Source organism: Neoarius graeffei, chromosome 20, assembly GCF_027579695.1.
Source record: "Neoarius graeffei isolate fNeoGra1 chromosome 20, fNeoGra1.pri, whole genome shotgun sequence".
Taxonomy (NCBI): Eukaryota; Metazoa; Chordata; class Actinopteri; order Siluriformes; family Ariidae; genus Neoarius; species Neoarius graeffei.
Window position 1 is genome coordinate 27,007,615 of NC_083588.1, and position 12,416 is coordinate 27,020,030.

Consider the following 12,416-nt stretch of genomic DNA (forward strand, 5'->3'; position numbering starts at 1 on the left):
ACTTGCTTCCAGTTAAACAGCAAACTCACGCAAGGCGGCAGTGATTTACCAATGAAATCAAGTCATACCTTGCGAGAGGTATACAAGGGAGACAGCAGGTTTTTAAGCAGTAGCGGAGCAAACAGGGGCCATTTGAGACAGACGTGTAAAATCATTGCAAAATATGAATGCAAAATGAATAAATACTAAATAATAAAGCCAGGAAAGACACACCATTGGGGAGAGAATAATATATTTAAAAAAAAAGAAGAGCACTGTTAGAAAGCTGAATACGCTGACTGGACTCATGCGCTCCATGTCATGGTAACGAGGCGGGTCGTCTAGCTTAAGCTTGATTAGCGTTGTTACGCACGCCAGTGTTTCCCACAGAAATTTTGGAGACTATGGGGGCAGCCCATGGGGGGGTTGTTTAAAATTGAGTGATGTGTTAAATATTAAGTTATTACTGAAAAACTATTGATTAAAAAAACAGACACTGAGAAATGGTCCTATAAACAACTTTACCAATATAAAAGATTACCAGGACTACAAAAATGCAGAAAAATAGGCTTTACTTATCCAAATGCACCTGTTGGTTCAAAAGTTAAAATGCAGAGAACCTCACAGCACAACATGAAGTTACCTTAAAATATAATATAAATGCCTCAGCTTTCATGTAAGAAAAAAACTATTAATACTAGTACTGTGTGCAGGCAGTCTCTCCTGAAGACTAAATTAAACAATAATTATAAACTAATAAAATAAATGGCTCAGGCTTCATAGAAGAAAAAAAAAACAAAACAATTTGAACAGAATCTCACAGTATGATGCTGAAGCTGCCTAAACAATGGAAAATAAAATACCATTTTGGCAAAAACGTTGGCATCCATTAATTTCTTGTATTAAGTAAAAAAATATATATGTTGCCAGATACTGCTGATGTTTTACAGCCCAAAATGTGTTCAAAACCCGCCAAAACGCACTTAAAACCAATCTGGCAACACAGGGCAGTAATGGCTGCACTCTTGTCGAGGATGTAAACAAAGTTGACACGGCAACGGACATACATGACCTAGTGGATGTAATTTACGTTCACAACTTTTTTTTGCCGTCAGAAATATTTAATATTAAATTTTGTGACTCGACTGACAATAGCTGGTGGCATAACAAGCCACAGACGGTGATTTGCCACCGGTGACCGGCTACTTTTGAGACCGCTGACAGTGTGAAAGCTCTCCGCGCTAATGTGAGAACCCAGTTAAACAAATGAGACAAAAATATTATACTTGGTCATTTATTTATTGAGGAAAATGATCCAATATTACATATCTGTGAGTGGCAAAAGTATGTGAACCTCTTTACTCACTATTATTCGACGCGCTATCCACACTCATCGCACTGCCAACACAAACGCTAACCTTCTCTGACTGCCACAGACTGCATAAACTCGGCGGGAACGTAGAAGGTAGAACTATGGTAGGCGTAGTGGACAAACTGGACCGTTGCATACTTGCCGCGATCATCGGTGATTGAAGTTTTTTAGCAGGCAGACAACAACGCAACCGGCACATTTTTTATTAATGTTTTGCAGGCACTTCTAGGAACGGACTGAGCGGATGCAAGAATTTTAGACTTGGATAAATTAAATTTTAGACCTGGGATGAAAATGTGTGTTTAGACATTTTAAGGCCTAAAATTTAACTTTCTGGATTTTAGACTTTTTTAGACCCTGCGGGAACCCTGTTAAGGAGCTAACTGGTGAATATTACTTTGTGAGAGATGACCTACTGTACCACCAACCTGAAGATGGCAGTGTAGAGCAGGCAGTTGTGCCAAAATGTTTGAGAAAGGGAGTGCTCAGTTTGGGACATGATATACCCTGGGTGGGGCATTTGGGTACTGTTAAGACCCTAGAAAGAATTACACAATGCTTTCACTGGCCAGGGCTCTACACAGACGTTCAAAAATACTATCGCATATGTTCTAACTGTCAACGCACTAGCTAGACCCTTCCCTCTGCAACCACTCCCCAGAATAGGTGTTCCGTTTCAGAGGATAGGGATGGACACTGTGGGACCCTTGGAGAGAACCAGGTCAGGGCACAGGTTCATTTTAGTTATGTGCGATTATGCCACACGTTACCTGGAAGCATTCCCCCTTCAAAAGATAACTGCAGGGTCAGTTGCAAGAGCATTGTTACAACTGATATCACGGGTAGGCATACCACATGAAATTCTAACAGACCAGGGCACTGCATTTCTATCCAGAACACTTAGACAAGTGTATAGTTTGCTGGGGATTAAGGGGATTCGGACTACTCCCTACCACCCTCAGACCGATGGGCTGGTGGAACGTTATAATCAAACCCTCAAGTCGATGTTGAGGAAATTTGTGGCAGAGAACGGCAAAGATTGGGACCAGTGGTTGCTGTACCTCCTTTTCGCCTACAGGGAGGTACCACAGGCTTCCACTGGTTTCTCCCCATTTGAGTTGCTGTATGGGTGCCAGGTCCGGGGCCCATTGGATCTACTCCGTGACGCTTGGGTGACACCAAAGCCCCAGGAGCCAGACAACGTGCTTTCCTACGTCCTGAAGATACAGGAGAAGATGGGGAAGATGGCCAGCTTGGTGGAGGAGAACATGACTAAGGCCCAGCAGACGCAGGCACGGTGGTACGACCAGAGGGCGAGGCAGAGGAGCTTCACACCTGGGCAGCAGGTTCTCTTGCTGTTGCCAACCACAGAGAACAAGTTGCTGGCCCACTGGCAAGGTCCCTTGTGATGCTGTGGCTGGCCACCATGTCATCACGCAAGTTCTCATGGCGCCTGCCTTGAACTTTCAGGACGCTTTCTCCCCATTCAAACTGCCTCGTGGATTACTACCTGATAAAGACATTACAGCGGACTGTCGCGTGAGTTTACACTGTTTATATGTTGTGTTTCATGTGCAGTATTATCTTAACTCGGGTGCACACGGTTAAGTTTGCTGTCAAACATTTTACATGTCTTAAACTCCGCGAAACGCCGACAAACACTCCAGAGACACTGCAGCCGTGATACGTTCATTTAATCATTCTCGCGTGTAAACTTTCTTGCCAGTGTAATCAACATGTTTTAAAGCTATAAAGAGTTTGCTAATGTCTATAAAATGTGTGATAACCAACTTACCAGTGCCGTAGCGTTTCCTCACTCTTGTAAAAGAGTCTGCACGGTCACTGTTGAGTTGATATACTGGTGTTCTCAGGTTAGGTGCGTTCAGGCATGCACAAGCGCTGCGCGTACTTAATTATGGTATGTTCCAATTTGTGTTATCTTGTGTTTCAAGCTTATTTATGGTTTGATTATGATTTTAGTACATGTACTATTGGTTTCTATGCTAGCACATTTGATTTGTATTTCAGTATTTTGTGGTATTTATTTTCTTTTGCCTATTTCAGTGCTCCACTGTCAGTTTACCCCCATGTAATTTGTAACAGTGGTATGATCCATCGGGGGAACGAGTACTTGAACTCTGTTAAAAGAGTTACCCGAGTGAGTCTATGGGGGCCAGCGATGAGTGCAGACCTGTGGGTGGTAGGCCTTGTTAACTCAGTGTCCGAGTGATTTTGTATGCGCTATTGCTATAGTTAGCTAGCTTTATTTCCAGTATTATTTTTTGCCTTTTTGTTTGACCATCGTGTCATTATTTATTTGTAGGGGTTTTTTTTTGATTCACTGTAAATATTCTGCACGGTTTGGGAGCTGTCATTAGTTAAAAATAAATTTAACCATCCTTTGTGTACATCATCCTTCTCCTGACTCCTCATTGGTTACAAAGACTTGCCTTCCACGGTTACCCGTCTCTACATTTGGTGGCAGCGGTTTTGGCAACCAGTGACCGGCAACCAGTGAGACGAACAATACCAGTCAAGCTGCAGGATGAATGGCAGGACGGACGGCATCCCGTGGCATGTCCAGTGACTGGGAGGATGGAGCCGAGGGTGCGAGCCAGCATAACCCTGCAGTCAGCGACAACGACGGTGGCCTAGAGGCCATCCTCAGACGGTTCATCATACAGCAACAGCAGCGTGACAAGAGGTGGGAGAGAGAAGCCCGGGTGCAGGACCAGCGACTGAAGGCCCTCCAACATCAGTTTGGCCAGCTCCAGGCGGTCATCAGTGCAGAACGGCTGGAGAGGCAGTCCATCACCCCACCAGCATCTCGCCCGCACAGCGTGGACCCAGGTCAGTCCACTGCCTCATCAGCATCTCGTCCGCTGAGCATGGAACCATCTGAAGATGGCGCAAGCAGGGTGAGCAACATGCCCTCCAGTCTTGTAAAGGTGTCTGATCACCATGGCCCCACCCCATTGCCCATGATGTGGGCTGCCCCCAAACTGTCCCCATACCAGGAGGACCAGGACATTGGAGCATTTCATGAAATCTTTTGAGAGAATAGATTTGGCCAGCCAGTGGCCATTGGACGGATGGGTACTCTATCTGGTGCCGTTGCTTACCGGAAAAGCACGTGCAGCCTATGGATGTTCGAGACGCCCAGGACTATGTAAAAGTAAAGCGTGCCATCCTGAGGAAGTATGAAATCGACGCAGAGAACTACCGGCTGAGGTTCCGATCCAAGGAGGTGCTGAATGGCAAGACACCGCGCCACTAAGTGCATAAATAGGCTCCAGTTAGTTCAAAATGCAGCAGCAAGAGTCCTTACTAGAACTAGAAAATATGACCACATCACGCCTGTCTTATCCACACTGCATTGGCTCCCAATCAAATTTCGTATTGATTATAAAATACTACTATTGACCTTTAAAGCACTAAATGGTCTCGCACCACAGTACCTGAGTGAACTTCTGCTCCTCTATGACCCGCCACACCTACTTAGATCAAAAGGTGCAGGCTATCTGCTGGTACCTCGTATAGTGAAGGCTACATCAGGGGGCAGAGCCTTTTCTTACAAAGCCCCACAGTTATGGAACAGCCTTCCAAGTAATGTTCGGGAATCAGACACAGTCTCAGCATTTAAGTCTAGGCTGAAAACATCTGTTTAGTCAAGCCTTTTGTTAATTGTGTTTATGAGGTAAAGGTGTAGATCTGGAGGGTCCTCAGACAGAGTGTTTTGGTAAACTGGGATGTATGGATGCTGTCAGTCCCCACTCGCTTGCTCACTCGAGTTTGTTGATGGTGTAGTGGCTGGCTGCTTTATGTCCCGGGGCTCCCTCATGCCCGTGTTACCTTCTGGCTCTCTCCTTTTAGTTATGCTGTCATAGTTAGTTGCCGGAGTCCCTGCTTGTACTCGGTGCAATATGTATACTGCTCCTACTTATTCAGGTGACATTGGGCATACCTAACAACCTGTGTTTTCTTTCCCTCCCCCACCCCAAATCTGTCCCTCTGAGTTACATGGAGTCAACAGGAAATCTTTTGGTGGAGAGGGTGGAGACCTCGACTGGCTATCGTAGCCTGCAGGGAATCAGCCGTCAGACTTTGTCGCATGTCCCAGACCCGGTGAAATGTCACTGAATTGTCTTGGCCAGCCCTAAGGGTCCCATCTGCATCTCATCATTGCTGAGGAATGTGCTCCCATCACCCAAATCAAGCATCCAGCCAGAGCAGGTCATGATACATTTTTTTATCATATTAAACATGCCATTGTTGTGTTATGCCTGATGTAAAGACACTCGTCTCTTCGAGCCTACCACACAGATTTAATACTTGTCATTTTTAGGGCATACCTAACGTGTTTTCTTTCTCTCTCTCTTCCCCCCCCAATCTGTCCCTCTGAGTTACATGTTGGTCCTGGGATTGAGATGCTGGCCTCTTCTGCCCCTCGGACCTGCTTGATCCATCCTGGTGCCCTGTGTCTGGTCGGAGTTTTATCGCACCGCTCCTGTGAAGGACGGCCCCATGAGGACAGTTGAGGGTTATACCTGGAGGATGCTCTGGACTCTTACAGTAATCCTTTTATGGCTGAGGACTACAGTTGTCTTGCTAACTTTAGGACTGCAGTTATCATGAACAGTTTTGCACTCAAGTTTCCATCAATGAAGAGTTATAACATCAACGAAACTGTCATGTTAAAACTGTTAATATTATAGTCAGGCTGTCTGTTGTTGCCCAAATGAGGATGGGTTCCCTTTTGAGTCTGGTTCCTCTCGAGGTTTCTTCCTCATGTCGTCTGAGGGAGGTTTTCTTGCCACCGTCGCCACAGGCTTGCTCATTGGGGATAGATTAGGGATAAAATTAGCTCATGTTTTAAGTCGTTCAAATTCTGTAAAGCTGCTTTGCGACAATGTTTATTGTTAAAAGCACTATACAAATAAACTTGACTTGACACCGCGGGAGCTGCAGGCCAGACTCCGAAACCTATACATGAAGTGGGTCACACCAGAGGGGCGGACCAAGGAGGAAGTCGAAGACCTGGTCGTGCTGGAGCAATTCCTGTGGATGGTCAACCCGGAGAGCCGCACCTGGATTAAAGAACACGCCCCTCAGTCGTCAGCTGAGGCAGCACAGCTGGCAGAGACCTACATGTCTGCCAGGCAGGGCCGGAGAGGACTTCAGCTGGGCTGTATGGACCATTCCAGTCAATACCAACGGCAGAACAGAGACACCAGCAGCCATGGTTCGGGTAAGCCAGGGGGTGGTACTGGTCGTGACTTTAGGGGGGCTAGGTATACTAGGCACACCCAACACAGACCAGCACCGCAACCACCCACAACACGCACTCAGCCCAAGATAGTGTGTCATAACTGTGGTCAGCCAGGGCACATAAAACCTGAATGTCCCATACTCCCACCCACTGAGTCAAATCTCGGTTTTATCCCCCAAGCCTCTAGTGCTAATCATAGTAGGCCCACAGTAACTGATGTAACGGTCCCTGTTAAAATCAGAGGAAAGACTTGGTTGGCTTTAGTGGACTCTGGCAGTAGCCAAACATTCATACGCCGTAGCTGTATGGGATCACTGCATGTAATTAGAATTGGCACGGTGCAGGTTAGATGCATTCATGGTGACGTCAGAGAGCATGAGACAGCTAATGTGACTATTGACATTGGACAGCCTTATCTGCTGAGGGTAGGTCTTATGGATGAGGCACCATATCCTGTTATTTTGGGGCAGGATGTCCCTATATTAGCTGACCTGTTGCAAGAGAAGAGTACGGCTATGGCCTGTGTTACCACAAGAGCTCAGCGCAAGGCAAAGGACGCCTCTGCTTTGGGCTGGAATGAGTTACTGTATCCAGTCCAGGCAGCCAGTATTATTTTTTGCCTTTGTTTGACCATCGTGTCATTATTTGTAGTTTTTTTTTTTTGATTCACTGTAAATATTCTGCACAGTTTGGGAGCTGTCATTAGTTAAAAATAAATTTAACCATCCTTTGTGTACATCATCCTTCTCCTGACTCCTCATTGGTTACAAAGCCTTGCCTTCCATGGTTACCCGTCTCTACATCCCTACACTGTGGTGTGTCAGCTGGGGCCGGTGACCTACGAGGTGGAGATGCCAGGTCAACGAGAGACAAAGCAAGCCTTTCACATCAACCTGCTTAAGGAGTGGCGAGTACGGGAGACGCCGCTCAGCCAGCAGCTCCTGGTGCAGGACGTGGAGGGTGATGCGGAACCGCAGGAGCAGTTCTTCCCTGCAGCAGTCGTACCAACTGAACCGGATGTCTCCCACCTGACAGCTCGGCAAGCACAGGAGTTGCAGGCCATCATCCCTCCGAGCTTGTTCTCTGAGCAGCCTGGGCACACTTTGTTGGTGGAGCATGACCTCCAATTGAAGGACTCAAAACCAGTGCAGCAAAGGATGTACCGCATCCCAGAGCAGTTGCTTCCCGCTCTGCAGGAGGAGCTGGATGTAATGAAGCAGCTGGGGGTCATTGAGCGGTCCAGCAGCAGCTGGAGCAGTCCAGTGGTGCTGGTCCCAAAGAAGGACGGCAGCATCCGCTTTTGCATTGATTTTAGACAGTTGAACTCCCAGTCTACATTCGACGCCTACCCAATGCCCAGGCTGGACGACTTGATCGAGGGGCTTGGGAGGGTGTCTTACATCACGACCCTTGACCTCTGCAGAGGGTATTGGCAGGTGCCGCTGGCTGAGGGGGCAAAACAGTACACTGCCTTCTGTACCCCTCAAGGCCTGTACCAGTTCACCACCATGCCCTTTGACTTGCAGGGGGCACCGACGACCTTCCAAAGACTCATGGACCGTGTCCTGGAGGACACGGGGGGCTTCGCCGCAGCTTATCTTGACGACGTGGTGGTTTGGAGCGCCACCTGGGGGGGGAACACCTCCAACATCTGGCTGAGGTGTTCCGGCGCATCAGCGAGGCTGGCTTGACCATCCAGCCAAAGACGTGTTCCCTGGCCCAGCAGGAGGTTCGTTATCTAGGGCACATCATTGGCAAGGGGGTGATTAAGCCCCAGAAGGACAAGGTCGACACGGTCTGGGACTGTCCGCGACCCCGTACTAAGAAGGATGTCTGCTCTTTCCTGGGCCTTGCCAGGTGGTATCGGAGGTTCATTCCGAACTTCACCACCCATGCTGCACCCCTCACGGATCTGACTCGCAAGTCGGGGTCAACCAAGGTGGAGTGGGGGGAGGTGCAGGAGCATGCCTTCCAGGACCTGAAGGGGGCTCTGCTTTGTGAACCCGTGTTACAGAGCCCAGACTTCGCACAGACAGATGCCTCTGGGGTGGGGCTGGGGGCAGTCCTACTTCAGGGAGAGGCGGAGCAGCAGAAACTGGTGGCATATATCAGCCAAAAGCTTTTCCCCCCCCGAGAAACAAGGTACTCGGTGGAGGAGCTTGAGTGTCTTGCTGTGAAGTGGGCACTAGAGACATTCAAGTATTACCTGTTGGGCAGAGACTTTTTACTAGAGACTGACCACAGAGCATTGCAATGGTTGGGGCGAATGAAAGACTCTAATGCTAGAATTACACATTGGTTTCTCTCTTTGCAGCCCTACAGGTTCACGGTGAACTACAGGGCAGGGTCACAGAACCCTGTAGCGGACTTCCTGTCTCGCCACCCTGGTGGCAAGCCAACCGAAAGGGGAGGAAATGTGAAAAATGGTGAGCGGTGGTAATTACATTTTTCACAGAACGCCACTACATCTCATACATGTACTACACTAACAGATACCACCCGACACTCAGACACACTCTTTCATGCGCCAACACACACACACACACACACACACACACACAAATATACGCATGCGCATGTAGCTGAGACACCGGTTAGCTTTTGCAAGCATTCATTCAGCATTCGGGGCAAGTTACTTTTTATCGCGGCCAGCGCGAAATGACACACACACACACACACACACACACTATCATGTATATTCTGTCGGAACATTCGTTTACTTACCATCTTGGCGAGCAGCGTGGTACCCGTTGTCTCCGCTCCATAATCCATATGCACTCCAACTAGAGCTGTGCAATATATCGTATTTTTATCGCGATATCGATATTGGTGTCAAACGATATCAAAATTCATAATATCGATATGAAACGATTTTTTGTCATTTGTCGAAAGGGACGTGCACAATATTTCTACAATGGCAATAAAACAACAATAACATTGACGTGACAGTAAGGTAAAACGAACCCTTCTGTCCCCTAAGGCACACCGTAGCCTTGCATACGTCATCCATTCTACTCCCGCGATATCTCCGCAAGAGTAAAAAATCAATTCTTCTGTTTTCATACGTGTCGGGTGATTTGATATATTGATTTGTTAATATGTTGTTTGATTTGCTTGCTAATAGTTATAATAATACAATTAACATATTTACGTCATATTTTTGGATGTGGGACTGGGTAATGTAAAAATGGCATCTACGGAAGAAAACAAGCACAACAATATTAGCACATATCCAGCTTGCTAGCTGTGTTAGATGTGTTAAACCGTGTGGATTTAAGTGGAATAATTGCGAGTCGTCCTGTGGTCAAGGCAGCGTTTTAAGGTAAGGCAATTTGGTTATTAATGTTGCCCGCCGCGGCATGTTTACTTGGGTTCATTTGATTTTGACTTGTGCATCTGCAGCTAGCATCATGCTTTGAAGTAGGTTCTGCTAAGGACGGGTTTATTGCGCGATGTAGACGGACTCAGATGTAATTACATTGTTTTTAAAATTCCGTGCGCTTAAAACGGTGTCCCCCTGCTAATCATGTAGCCCTAATCATGTGTTGCTTTTACTTTTCGAGTGAAATATCTCTGCAAATGGTATTTCAATGCTGACATGCCAAAAAGATAGCGGAGTCCACATTTGGAAGATGAAGGAAGAGAAGCCTGATGCTTGAAAATAGATCGCTTAATCCACAACGCATATCTGTATTTGAGACATAACCTGCAACTAGTGGGGATGTTTTGGAATGACTGTGCGTAGGGTGTTTTTGGCCACAGAACACTAACCCACAGTAGTAGGAGGACTTCTGGGTTCGTGGATTTTGTCTGTTGACTGAGCGAAGCATGGTGTTTGCCTTGTGCCATTTCACGTAGCATCTAGCCGCAGTGCCACCTACACTTTCAGGGAATGTTTACATGCCGCTGAGCTATTTTCATGCATGTTAATTCTTAAGGACTTGTCTCTATATTGTGCGTGTTCACACACGGACTGGCCATCGGGAGTAGCGGGAGTTTTCCCAGTGGTTCAGTGTGGGCCGGCGGAGAAAAAAACAAAACAGTTGCGCGCTGGCCTTTAATATAAGCAATGTTAACAGTTTCTTTAAGAAACTGTTAACATTGTTTATTACAGTTGCGCGCTGGCCTTTAATATGATAAGCAATGTTAACAGTTTCTTAAAGAAACTGTTAACATTGCTTATCATATTAAAGGCCAGCGCGCAACTTTTTTTTTTTTCTCCGCCGGCCCACAAACTCCCGCTACTCCCAATGGCCAGTCCGTGTGTGTGCGCGCGTGTTTTAATGTTGGTGTCTTAACAACACACAAGCTTACGTTGTAGTGTGTGTGTGTGTGTGTGAGAGAGAGATTTTATCCTTGGCTGGCTACGAGCCAGTGTGGACGTTACGCAGTAATCACTGGTAATACCAGCGCTGGCTCCATCCTCTGTGATCGGAAATGTTGAGTGAGGAGAACGTGAGCCTTGTGCAGGCTATAGGACCTATGCAAAGTACGCGCTTGCACAGTAAATAGTTTAAGTAAAAGGCGTTTCAGGGTACAACGGGAAGGGTTGACAGGTAGCCTATGAGGCCTGTACTATAAAAATGTGGCCCGGTGCCTCAGGTGTTGATGATCAGGGCTTTAAAAAAAGGTGTATAAATATCGTTTTAAAAATCGCGATATCGATATTTACTGAAAAAATCGTGATATTGATTTTTTCCAATATCGAGCAGCCCTAACTCCAACTTCACGCGACAAACAAACATTTCACTCACCTCACTTTCTGTGCGTCAGCCATCGGGTCCAGGGGGAAACCAGAGCCTCTCGGAACCTAAGTTCTTATACACTGATCTGGGGCAGTGGAGAGAACGTTTCCACACGGAAGTGTAGGGTTTTGGGGAAATTGTATTGTGTAGCTTTATTTCCAACATGCAAGTCTGTCAAAGTGTTCTGTGTCATTTCTTTTATTTTTAATGTGGGTTGGGGAATATGGTGGTATTTTGTACTGGACTTTAAATGTGTGTTTTAATACTTTTTGTAACAATTTTTCCTATTGAGGTTTTTCACCCACGTGACCAAGTCATGTGATGCATCGTTAGGCTGCCATTTTGGACGTCACGGCTCGAATCAGTTTGAATGTGAGGAAGGCAACAAACGAAAAACAAAAGAAAAAGGAGCAAGATGCAGAAAACACCTTCACTATCCAGCAACGTAGGGCATTTACAGGACGAGCAGAGGGAGAGGTATTTGCAAAAATTGAGGTTAGCAGGCTTAGAGAACGACGTTTACCTGCTTCCACCAGGATTGTTCACTGATGAACAGAAGTACACGAAGCCCTCGTCTTTACCTGACTTCGGCCCACATGATCTGTATACCTATGTCGTTAAAAACCCATCGCCATACACAGGTATTGATCTGAAAGTGTATGAGTTTGGATGCCTACAAATATTTTGTGTCAGGCTGGGTAACATGCCTGCATCAGTGGGTCGTCCCTGGAGCTGGTGGTCGCCATCTTATTACAGCTAAGGTTTGTTCACATTTTTCATTTACTTTCGGTCCTCAGGATAAACAAAATGTTACTAAATGTCATTGAAATAACTTCTTAGTCTGTTGAGACATGGCCCGTTATAAATTTGCTGTTACCAGGCAATGACCAAGAACTGTATTATTAGGGTCGGTGTCTGTGTTGTAGCAGTGTACTAGCAGCTAGCTGTTAGCACTAGCTAATGTCAACAACATAGCTAGTATGTTACTGTAGCAATGTTTACGTTCAGTCATTTGGATGACTTAAAACCTTTCAGTCTCAAGTTTTTCCTT

At 46.4% G+C, this 12,416-nt stretch overlaps 1 protein-coding gene across 7 annotated transcripts in view; it reads right to left on the minus strand.

The window, feature by feature from the left end:
• tsen54 (TSEN54 tRNA splicing endonuclease subunit) overlaps positions 1-12,416 on the minus strand; it is a 191,490-nt gene that overhangs the window by 136,827 nt on the left and 42,247 nt on the right. The gene's annotated exons all lie outside the window — the stretch shown is intronic.